Genomic DNA, 12,640 nt, shown 5'->3' with positions numbered 1-12,640 from the left:
ATGCTCAACATCTAGGGCTCAGTTCAGCCAGGCACTTAATCATGTGCTTAACTTTAAACACTTGAGTAGTCCCATTGAAGCTAGCTGGACTAATTATGTTCTTATAACTAGGCACATACTTAATAAGTTGCTGTACTGGAGCCATAGCCATTACTAATGTACAACTTCTGGGTTCAAGGATGAGAATATTTACACAAAATTCAACTTCTTGTATTCACAAACTGAGTCAGACCCCAGTTGAAGTCTGTACACAATTAAGATAGGAAAAACAAACCAAACGAGAAAAGTCCCATGTCTCCCTACAGGTCATAATCTTACAGCAACCCGGAATATTTTTCTAGATATGCTCCATTGACCATTAAACAGATATCAGGGTGAATATAATCTGGGTTATCCACCCAGGCTCAAAAATGTGTTATGAGTCATTTAATTTTTCTCTTCACTTTCTTATCACAGTATAAATTAGAAACTGCTTCATGCAATGGCATTAAAACTCCTGCAGAGAATCTTCCTGCAAATCAAGGCTGATGTGGTTAGAAAGTTGTATGGTAGCTGCCTTAACTTGTCTTATAAATAGTAAAAATCACTGAAGTATCAGCACATTCGATTACTGTCTGTGACTGTTCTGATCACACTGGGATGCTTGGTCAGTCACTTTAAATTAGCATCATCAATGCAAAAATTAGGCCATAAGCATCAAATAATAGAGGCCTGAACTCTGGAGATAGCAATTAACATCTACCTTTCAGTTTAGCTTTCTTTCATCCAGCAGTGTGAGTTTAATTGGATCATGCTCACTTCATTTTAAAATGACATGCACAGTTGGTGCTGTATTAAATGATAAAGTAGTAATGAATGATATAACAAAAAACATTAGAGCTGGTTCTCACATAGGTTGGAACAGCTTTGTGCTTCTCTGTCAGCACAAAGCTGTCCCTAGAGATGATTTAGCTGAATACTGGAAGATTCTCCCAACTTATGGTTTTACTCAAATGGCAGAGAGCTAATTGACTGCCTCTTATACTAACTCTCTTCCTGCAATTAGTACAAAGAGAGTGGATGTGGTCCTTCATGATTAGCTAAGCTCTGGCTGCTGGAACAGCCCCTTGAGTATGCTGACAGGCGGTGTAAATTGGGGCCCAGTGGCTGGGACTCCCCCAGCCTGGGAACTGCAAAGGGGCCTAAAGCCAGCATTGAATGTTCCTCAGCTACAGCCCAGGATCTGAGGAACTAAATATACATTCTGGAGTCAAGATATGCTCCTAATTATGTTTTCATTCTAAAATACTGCATTGGAAAATGTAGATGTGAGTTGATCTTAAGAATAACAAAATATTTTAAGTTTATTTTTGTGTAAAAAAATATTTTACATGTAATTAGGACTAAAGCACTGAGTGAATTAGTAATATGGACACTGAGACTTTTGATTCTAGCTCCCTCATTCAGTTCCGCTCAGTAACGATGGAAATGTTAGTTAAAATTGGATGGCTATTTGTGTCTAATGCTTTGGTGATCTCAGTCCAGTTTCTGTGGACAAGAGTTTCATTTAAACTCCCTCATTAGAACTGACACTAACCAGAAATTTGCTGGTATCTTCAACAGAGAGGTCTAGAAGTGAATGGGGATTCAACAGTCTGGGGGGGATTATAGAAGAAAAATGAGTACAGAGTAGTATATACAATGGAGTGGGAATAAGTACCATTTTGTCTCATTTGGGTCCAGATAGGCCATCAGAAGTATTATTTTGTTGGCAAGCCTGATAGATATGCCACTTGAATGTGAGAAAATTTTGTTCTCTAAATATGAGTATGGGCATTAGAGAACAGATGAGACCCTGGAACTGAGGTAAAATCAAACAAGCAAGAAAATAGAAAAAAATAGAAAATGGTTATCATAGATCATCTGAAACCATCGTAAAGAGAAGAATGGACGGTATTAGAGTGGGGTATGAGAAACAAGAAAGTTAGAACTGAAATGGTAGCAAGTAAGAAGAGCTTTAAGGAGTGTAAATAATAGACAACTAGCTCCTATAGTTTAATAAATGTATGAAGTAGATAAGAGAATACATGTTTTTTAAAAACAGCAGTAAGTGTTTGGAAGAAAAAATATAGAAGGTTCAGGAAAGTTACATTGCCATCATAAGTTTCATCATTTGGCTACTCATTTGATAAAGTTAAATTGAGATAAACATTTTACAAGACTAGAACAATGCTGTGACAAGATAAAATCTGTACATGACACCAGTGCTTTGGATAACTAGCCTTTATTTTCACTTGACTATGTAGGGGGAGATTTTCAAAAGCATAAAGGGTCATTGTGAGATTAACTCCTTTTGGCAGTGAAGAAGATTGGGAGCCCAGCTCCTATTTGTGCCTTTGCAAGTATGACCTCCTCTAGTGTTTATATTTTGGGTTTGTTTTCTCTGAAGTTTATCACTGTGCCAAAGGAACTATATAGTGAGTCCACATCCACAAAGGGACCTAGCATTGCAATGCTATGCTATAGAATCATAGAATCATAGAATATCAGGGTTGGAAGGGACCTCAGGAGGTCATCTAGTCCAACCCCCTGCTCAAAAGCAGGACCCATCCCCAATTAAATCATCCCATCCAGGGCTTCGTCAAGCCTGACCTTAAAAACTTCTAAGGAAGGAGATTCCACCACCTCCCTAGGCAACGCATTCCAGTGTTTCACCACCCTCCTAGTGAAAAAGTTTTTCCTAATATCCAACCTAAACCTCCCCCACTGCAACTTGAGACCATTACTCCTTGTCCTGTCCTCTTCCACCACTGAGAATAGTCTAGAACCATCCTCTCTGGAACTACCTCTGAGGTAGTTGAAAGCAGCTATCAAATCCCCCCTCATTCTTCTCTTCTGCAGACTAAACAATCCCAGTTCCCTCAGCCTCTCCTCATAACTCATGTCTTCCAGACCCCTAATCATTTTTGTTGCCCTTCGCTGGACTCTCTCCAATTTTTCCACATCCTTTTTGTAGTGTGGGGCCCAAAACTGGACACAGTACTCCAGATGAGGCCTCACCAATGTCGAATAGAGGGGGACGATCACGTCCCTCGATCTGCTCGCTATGCCCCTACTTATACATCCCAAAATGCCATTGGCCTTCTTGGCAACAAGGGCACACTGCTGGCTCATATCCAGCTTCTCGTCCACTGTCACCCCTAGGTCCTTTTTCCGCAGAACTGCTGCCTAGCCATTCGGCCCCTAGTCTGTAGCTGTGCATTGGGTTCTTCCGTCCTAAGTGCAGGACCCTGCACTTATCCTTATTGAACCTCATCAGATTTCTTTTGGCCCAATCCTCCAATTTCTCTAGGTCCCTCTGTATCCTATCCCTGCCCTCCAGCGTATCTACCACTATCTATGCTATGCTCTGAGTGCACCTACCAGATTGGATCCCACAGGCAAGATAGGAGCTCCTTCACCTATCTTCCCTAGGTTTTTAGATTGCATTAGGATTAGGCATGAGGTAGGTGTCCAGACACGAGTGAGGCAGCATATGCCCAGAGGAAGACGCTCTGGCAGTAGGCACATAGGGAACTTTTACCCTGAAAATGTAGGTGCAGAGTGAATTTAGTTGCCTACAGGGTTAAGTGACAACAATGGTGCCTAAATCTGGGGTTTCCTTTATGAATCTGGACCTGAGTGCCCAGAATGAAGAGAAGTATACAGCTCCACAGCTCTACTCACCGCAAACAAGCTTTGAATTTTTCAAGTATTAAAATTAAACACATCATGTAGATCTCAAATTCAAATCCTGGAACCAAATACTAAGTAATAAATAATAATACCTAGTCAGTACAGAGATAACAAATTATATGTCACCTGTGTTTTATTAATAACTATTACAACAATACATTACAATGGGATGCCCATTGATGATGAGCACTGTGGCTTCTTTTTCAATTAGGACCACAGCAGTGGCTGTAACCTTGGCACTTCCTCTTACCAGCTCACCTATGGGACGCAGCAGTGCCTCAGAAACAGCCAGGCCGTATAGTATAACTGTTAGTAAAAAACTAGCTTGTGTAGGGTCTCTCACTTCAGTGAAAGACCAGTTGTAAAGGCAGGGAGATCAAAGAGGAATAAGGAGAAGGTGATAACAGGCTGTGTCTTCCCTTGAAGATCCCTCCCCACCCCAATATCAATTAAAATAAGAAGTAAAGAAAATGTATCTCTTCCCTTCCCCCGCCATACCTCCCCCCGTACTTGTTAAACAACATGATTTTTGAAATTATTATGTTGTTAGTGGTGATGAGACCCTGCTCATGATTCTGTGCACATTAACATTAATAATAAAGAATAAAAGTTGAAACATTCCATTCAAAATATGACTCTGGACAATCCATTTCTGCAGCCAATTTCCAATAAGTCATCTCATGTTAAATCAGGCTATATTTTCCTGATGTAGATTATAGGCTGTCATAAATATAAAGGGAAGGATAACAACCTTCCAGTATACAGTACTATAAAATCCTCTCCTGGCCAGAGGCACAAAATCCTTTTACCTGTAAAGGGTTAAGAAGCTCAGGTAACCCGGCAAACCCTAACCCTGACCAAAAGGATCAATCAGGGGACAGATACTTTCAAATCAGGGTTGCGGGGGGGAGGTCTTGGTCTGTCTGTTCTGTTTGCTTGCCGCACAACAATCAAGGAAGCAAGCAATCCAACTCCATTAGAACTAGTAAGTACTAGCAAGGGAATGCATTAGCTTATTTTTATTTTGGCTTGTGATTTTCTCTGTGCTGAGAGGAAGGTGTATTTCTGGTTTTCTTTTTGTAACTTTAACGTTTGGCCCAGAGGGAAATCCTCTGTGTTTTTGAATCTTTTGTTACCCTGTAAAGTTATTTTCCATCCTGATTTTACAGAGGTGATTTTTACTTTTTTTTTAAAAAATAAAATACTTTTAAGAACCTGACTGATTTCTCTATTGTCCTAAGATCCAGAGCTTTGGGTCCATGATCACTTTGTAACCAATTGGTTAGGATATTATTCTCAAGCCTCCCCGGGAAAGGGGGTGTAAGGGCTTGGGGGGGAATATTTTGGTTCTTTGTCTAATTCACTTGGTGGTGGCAGCATACTGTTCAAGGACAAGGCATAATTTGTGCCTTGGGAAAGTTTTTAACCTACACTGGTAAAAATAAGCTTAGGGGGTCTTTTATGCGGGTCCCCACATCTGTACCTCAGAGTTCAGAGTGGGGAAGGAACCCTGACATAGGCCTTATTAATAAATCAGTATATTTAATAAAAAATACTATGAATTTCTGTAGCAGCTTCCATGCTAGGATTTCAAAGCACTTAAATATGGATTGATTTGGCCTCACAGCTCCTGAGATGTAGGCCAGTATTGTGCCAGGGAGGAATATGAGGCAAAGAGGTTAAGTGATTGATGAAGGTTACACAAAGTTTATAGAAAAGACAGGCCTAGAATTCAGGGCCAAGACGTTCAGAAGTTCCTTCATCCATATTTAGACACCTAAATAACTGGCCTGATTTTCTCTTTGAGGGTACTTAGATGATACATGGATTTAGCTGCCTGATTTTCCACATCTATGAATGAAAATGTTGGACTCTTGCAAAACATTGTACTTTTGCAAAAATGTGTTGCTGGGAAAAAACAAGACATTTTTCCAGGTAGCAGCATGTGTTACTGTTTTATTGTTGGCTTCACAATTTAGCTGTGGTTAACAGCAACAATTAAATACGAATTCATTGGAAGAGTGGGTTTTGCTCTTCATGACCATGTAGTGAAGTAAGAGGGTTCATTGCAGGTATGTATGGAGGGGTGCATAGCCCCCAGGAAGCTCTCTACTTCCCCTTCTGCAGAAGAATATAGAAAATATTCTGTGGGCAGAAAATAGACAGGCAGGAACAGGGAATGAGTAGACCTCTGACATCATCCTCACAGTACATTTGCCAGTGGAACAAGTGAGCCTGCACAAGGGGGAAGTAATCTGTTTCTGGTATAGACAACTCCTGGGATAAAGCTGTACACAACCTCTTACTATTACAAGGAATCAGAATCCACTCCTCAATATTTATTCTATTCATATAAAAAGTTCTCCACACACAGATTCAGGATGGTATTAAGCACACTTGCTTTACTGTATTAAAGATCGTGCAAACCTATTTTTTAAAAGACTGGTTTGTTGTGGGAGAATTCATATTTCATGCTGTTCTTCGTGCATTAGGCAGTGATAAACAATGTTTATAGTTAATGTTCAGTAAAAAGTTGAATGACATTTAACAACATAGGGATGAACATTTTGAAAGGTTTTCCTGTGTTAATTACAGCTTGTACCTTGTCACTCTCATCTGCAACTGAGACTAATAGTCTGCCTTTTAAAGAGACATGCTTATTGATTTTGCAAAGGCTGTAACAAACTAAGCTGTACTCTTTTCTATTGATATAATAAGTATTGCCTGCCTGTATTGATTGCTTACCCCACAGAGTAATAGCAAATTGCTATTGTAGAAACATAATGATGCTGAACATTTGTTGCACAGATGATAGGGTAGTGTTTAAATGCTGTGTGTCCTGTTCTTTGTAGATTTAGTAATAACCTCTTTAATCATTCCTCTTCAAAATACAATGAATCCTGAAGCAGATGCTAACCTAATGATACAACATAATTTACAGAGCATAACATTTTATAAATGCAAGATAATTTAATCAGCTATTTTTTCCCATCAACTAAACTGGATGACAGTTTTACCTAACATTTTGCAAGGCCTGGGAGAGGATGATATAAGTTACTTAGGGCTGATTCTGTCAACCCTACTCACATATTATGTAATACTTTACTCTATGAGTAGTCTTACTGAATTCAAAAGGAACTATTTAGGGAGTAAAATATTACTCACTATGTGGCAGAATCTGATCCTTAGCCTTCTTTAAAACAAAATTTTGCAACATTAACAGCTTTAATCATCTGGAATTGATACTGCGTTGGATTAATTAAAGTTTGCACAGCACATTAATGAATGTATAGCCATTTACACTGCTATGCATTTTACTTATTAGATGTCATTTCTTATTAGAGCTGTGCAAACACTTTTGTAATGAAACCTTAATTAAGATGAAAGTGATTACACTCAGGTTTTGTTAAAAAACAAAATCTGGTAAAGTTTATGCAAAAGTTTTACCAATTCTTTTTGTTGTCCCTAGGGAGGGATGGGGAGGGTGGGGGGAGAGAGATAGAGAGAGAGATTTGGAATGGTCTATAGCAGATCCCCATCCAGCACAAAGTTCCTGATTCAACAAAGCATGTAAGTGTTTTGCTGAATAGGTATAGACTTAACTTCTCCTTAAAATTAAACACCTCTCTCTCTCTTTATTCTGAAGTTAGAAATTATCAAGTGGGAACTAATACATCTATTGATCTCTGCTCCTACAGCTCTCTTCAGATCTTCCCTTCTTCTACCGTTTTCAAATTACTAGCATCCCAGAGTACAATGCACATTTCTCAATGCTCTTTATCCATACCACATTGGCGGAGTGATCTCAGATTTCACAAGCTATATCTGAGGCATACAAAGTGGGGTAGATCAAAGCACCCTACAGAGCTTTTAGTGCATGGTAGCAGGGTACACATAGACATTTAATGTGTGTCAGGTGAGATGTACATGCCAGCTTGACACAAAATAAGTGCTTGTATAGACAAGCCCTAAGATCCTGTTTCCAGTTGCATATAACTTTGCCAAATGTTTGCCATTCAAACTGATATTTTCCATGTTGGGCACCAATAGGGAACATCTCCCAGGTCTCAGTTCCTGTTGACAGTACTACAGGGGGAGACTAAAGTTGGCATCCATGCCCTGGTCTTCTGCTCAGTGTGATTTGTATGGTGGTGGTGCCCACTCTGCAAAATTCTGTACCTATGATACTGCTATGAACAAACCAAACACAAAACAAAAACAACCTGATTGTCTCAGGACCTTACACATGATGGTCAGGGGGGCGTTTTTTGCCATCTGTGACAATCTGCCCCTATCTGGCTGAGCTATGAGACCTGAAGAATCACAGTTTGCACACATTCAGGAGAGACTTGTTAGAGTTGCCCACTAAAATCTCTGAAGATTCAGTCTGCACTAAGCATGCTCCATCCCCTCACAGCTCCTACTTCCCGATCAGGCTAAGCATGTGCAGTCCCCACTGAGCAACCACATACATTTGAAAGCCTAGAAACTGAGCTGGGCTTTTCCTGAAATTGCTGCTTCCAGTGGCCAGAGGCCTTTGTGACACCATCCACACGACAGGATGTGAGACCAGGAAGACTCTGTCCTGTGCTCTCAGTGCCCCTCTGCTAATGGCCAGGCAGCATGAAGGAGGAGGAAGCTACTTGACTCAAATGCAGAGGGATGAGGGCAGGAGCAGAACCAGAGGGTGGGAAAGGAACAGGAGCCAAAGCAGAGATCAGGGCTCGGGATCATGTAGGGTTGTCAGGCATCCATTTTTTGACTGGAACACCCGGTCAAAAAGGGACCATGGCAGCTTCAGTCAGCACCACTGACCGAGCTGTTGGAAGTTCGGTCTGCAGCACAGCAGGGCTAAGGCAGGCTCCCTACCTGCCCTGGCTCTGCATAGCTCCCTGACGTGGCAGGAATGCCCCTGTGTCCCCTAGATGAGAAATGCAGCCAATGAGAGCTGCAGGGCTAGTTGGCAGCTGGTATCTAGCGTAGTGCCCCAAGGGTCGGTCCTGGGGCCAGTTTTGTTCAGTATCTTCATTAATGATCTGGAGGATGGTGTGGATTGCACCCTCAGCAAGTTTGCGGATGACACTAAATTGGGAGGTGTGGTAGATACGCTGGAGGGTAGGGATAGGATACAGAGGGACCTAGACAAATTGGAGGATTGGGCAAAAGAAATCTGATGAGGTTCAACAAGGACAAGTGCAGAGTCCTGCACTTAGGATGGAAGAATCCAATGCACCGCTACAGACTAGGGACCGAATGGCTAGGCAGAGAAGGACCTAGGGGTGACAGTGGACGAGAAGCTGGATATGAGTCAACAGTGTGCCCTTGTTGCCAAGAAGGCCAATGGCATTTTGGGGTGTATAAGTAGGGGCATTGCCAGCAGATCGAGGGAAGTGATCATTCCCCTCTATTCGACACTGGTGAGGCCTCATCTGGAGTAGTGTGTCCAGTTTTGGGCCCCGCACTACAAGAAGGATGCGGAAAAATTGGAGAGAGTCCAGCGAAGGGCAACAAAAATGATTAGGGGTCTGGAACACATAACTTATGAGGAGAGGCTGAGGGAAATGGGATTGCTTAGTCTATGGAAGAGAAGAATGAGGGGGGATTTGATAGCTGCTTTTAACTACCTGAAAGGTGGATCCAAAGAGGATGGATCTAGACTATTCTCATTGGTAGCAGATGACAGGACAAGAAGTAATGGTCTCAAGTTGCAGTGGGGGAGATTTAGGTTGGATATTAGGAAAAATTTTTTTCACTAGCAGGGTGGTGAAACACTGGAATGTGTTACCTAGGGAGGTGGTGGAATCCCCTTCCTTAGAAGTTTTTAAGGTCAGGCTTGACAAAGCCCTGGCTGGGATGATTTAGTTGGGATTGGTCCTGCTCTGGGCAGGGGGTTGGACTAGATGGCCTCCAGAGGTCCCTTCCAACCCTGATATTCTATGATTCTATAATTCTATGAGGGCAGCGCATGAGACTGGGGAGGGGAGAAGGGGGCAGCGTTCAGTGCCATCTGGCCACACCTCTCCGTAGGGGATGCAGGGACATGCCAGCCACTTCCGGGGGCCGCCTGAGGTAAGTGCCACCTGGAGCCAGCACCCCGCAACTCAAGCCCCTGCTCCAGCCTGGAGCCACCTCTTGCACCCCAAATCCCTCATCCCTGGCTGCACCCAAGAACCCTCACCCCAACTCAGAACCCCCTTCTGCTCCCAAACTCCCTCCCAGAGCCCCCACCCTGCTGCACTACAACCTCACAGCTAGAGCCCTCACCCTCCCACACCCCCCCACTCTGAACCCCTTGGCCCCATCCATCAACCTGGAGCCCCCTCCTGCACCCCAAATCTCTAATCCCTGGCCCAACTCCCAGCTGGAACTCTCACCCCGCAACCCCCTGCCCAACCTCCTGCCCCAGCCCTGAGCCCCATCCACACCCCAAATCCCTCATGCCTGGCCCCACACCAAATCTCCCCCCCCAGCCAGAGCCCTCACCCTCCTGCACCCCAAGCCCCTTCTCCAGCCTTGAGACCCTTCCCACACTCTGAACCCCTCAGCCCCACCCAGAAGCCAGAGCCTCCTCATGCCTGGGCCCACCCCAGAGCCCACAGCCCAGCTGGAGCCCTCACCCCTTCCCATACTCCAAACCCCTGCCCCAGCCTGGTGAAAATGAATGAGGGTGGGGGAGAGCAAGCGAGGAGTGGGGTGAAGTGAGCAGGGGTGGGGCCTCGGAGAATGGGTAGGGTAATGCAATCAAAGTTGGCACCCCCTAGGACAAAGGGGAGGGGGAAGGGCAGGAGGTGTGGCAGAGGGAAGGCTAAAAATGTGTGTGTGTGGTTATAGGCAAGATAAGAGGGATGGGGATGGGGGACAGGAACATAAGGGGACTGGAAGAGGCTGAAGGGGACAGGTGCAGAAAGGTCTGCAACCACTAGAGAAAATTCCCCTGTAGACGCTGGAATTGAACCCAGGCTTGCTGAGTCTTTACATTTTTTTTCTGTCTAGCAAATAGCTTTGAAGACCGTTGACAAAGTATGGGTCTCTATCTCCTCTAGCAGCAGGTCCACATAGAAGAAAACAACTTCTCCTAGACTGTTAGCTCAAGTTGTAGAGAATGGAGCTGTGAATCTAGAGATTGCATCTCTGCTGATGGACCATATGCAAGTGGCAATGGGGAAAGGAGGAAATCAGTCGTGATTTATTCTACATTTAAATGAAACTACACCCACCCCTTAAGAAATTACATATAGGAAAAAAACTATATTGTAATATTATTGGGTTGCATAGTCAAACACTCAGAAGTTAGGAAATGCAAGTTTAATTCAGCCCCCTTGTGTAAATGCATTATGTTATAGTCGTTAATGAACCGGTCACCTCCTATTTTTTCCCACAGGACACCTTGGCTCATTCAGTGCACGGGTCCGATTGTTCTCTGGAAATGAATCAGGGTTGCATAGTGAAGGAGACTGTTGTTTTAGGACTTCTGCCTTATTTGATTCAGGGGTTGAAAAGCATGCAGCAAATGAAGCAGGGGATTACCGGAATAAAAAGGATGGTCTCATAATAAAGGCAATTGAATGCTGCCTGGGAAAACTGGATTCTCCCTCTGCATCTGTCAAACAGTTCTTATGTGATATTGGTTAAGTCATGTAAATGAAAATATTCACAGGTGGCCACTTCATGTCCCTCAGTTTCTGGGTGCCTCACTTGAGACCCTGGGTTAGATCTGCAGAAGTACTGAGTTCCTAAGTTGCAACTGAAGTCAATGAGAGATGTGTTTTGAACATATAAAGGGCTGTAAAATACTAAGCACTCTGAAATATAAGGCCCTCGGCTCCTAAAATTGGACACCACAAAAAGTTGTGGCATGGGGAGAGAGACACTGTGGATAATGACTATCTAAGATTTTAGGATTAAGGGCCTCACTAGGTTAAAACAAGCTTTAGGAAAGCAGCTCAATTTCATGGTTAGCCCATCATCATCAAGATCAGTGATGAGAGCTACATTAGGAGTACATAAACTAAGATGATAATTAGTTTAGCAAAATTTGCTCTTAGTTTTCTAGCTCCCTGCCTCATATCCCTTCATCTGATAATATAGTCCCTGCAGCTACTTAGAGCTCAACATCATCTATTTTCAAACAAGCCAAACTTTCTTGATTCTGCTCTATAGAACTTCACTGGGACATTATTAACATCCTCCTAGGAGAAGCAAAGTAAACCTGTGACATCTATACAACCTTGCATTAAATGGCATACTAATAAGGTGGATGAATTAGTCTATTTGATGCTGGGTTTACCCTACACTTGTCTTGAGTAATGACATACTGCAGCCAATAGCTAGAGGTCAGGTGGTTTTTGAACAAGTTGCAAAATTATTTAGGGGGTGAGGGGCAGGAGATGCAATGCAGTCTAGTGGGCTATTTCAATCACCTTTCATGACTGAAGACCTAGAATGAAAATCAGATTAGGTCACACATCAATTAAATTGAAAGATGACAAAACTACTGTGTGCATTTGGGTTTAGTGCCTATCTATGCTCAGGAAAATTTTAAGGAGTAGATCCAACAAAAGCACTTAAACCATACTCACAAATGTATAGGCTTTGCAGGACCAGTGCCTACACCAGCATGGCTTTTCCAGGTAGAGATTGAGGCAGATAGAGTATTTTACATAATATGTCACAGCCAAAGCTTTCTCACAGTGAGTGAAATGTAGCCCTGTACACACTAAGCAAGACACCTATGCATCAGGTAAAACTTATGTGGGACTTAAGTGGCACATAGTCCTTGGCCTAGAATGAATTTCATCCGATAGGCTTAGCAGCATTTTGCAATATTTTTCCTTTAACTTTTGAGCACAAAGTTCATGCTGATGTCAGTATATTCAGAAATCAAAGAAATAAGCCTCCATTCCAAAATGTAGCTCAATGAGCCAAA

This window comes from Caretta caretta, chromosome 1, assembly GCF_965140235.1.
Source record: "Caretta caretta isolate rCarCar2 chromosome 1, rCarCar1.hap1, whole genome shotgun sequence".
NCBI lineage: Eukaryota > Metazoa > Chordata > Testudines > Cheloniidae > Caretta > Caretta caretta.
Note: the sequence above shows the minus strand (reverse complement) of the source record.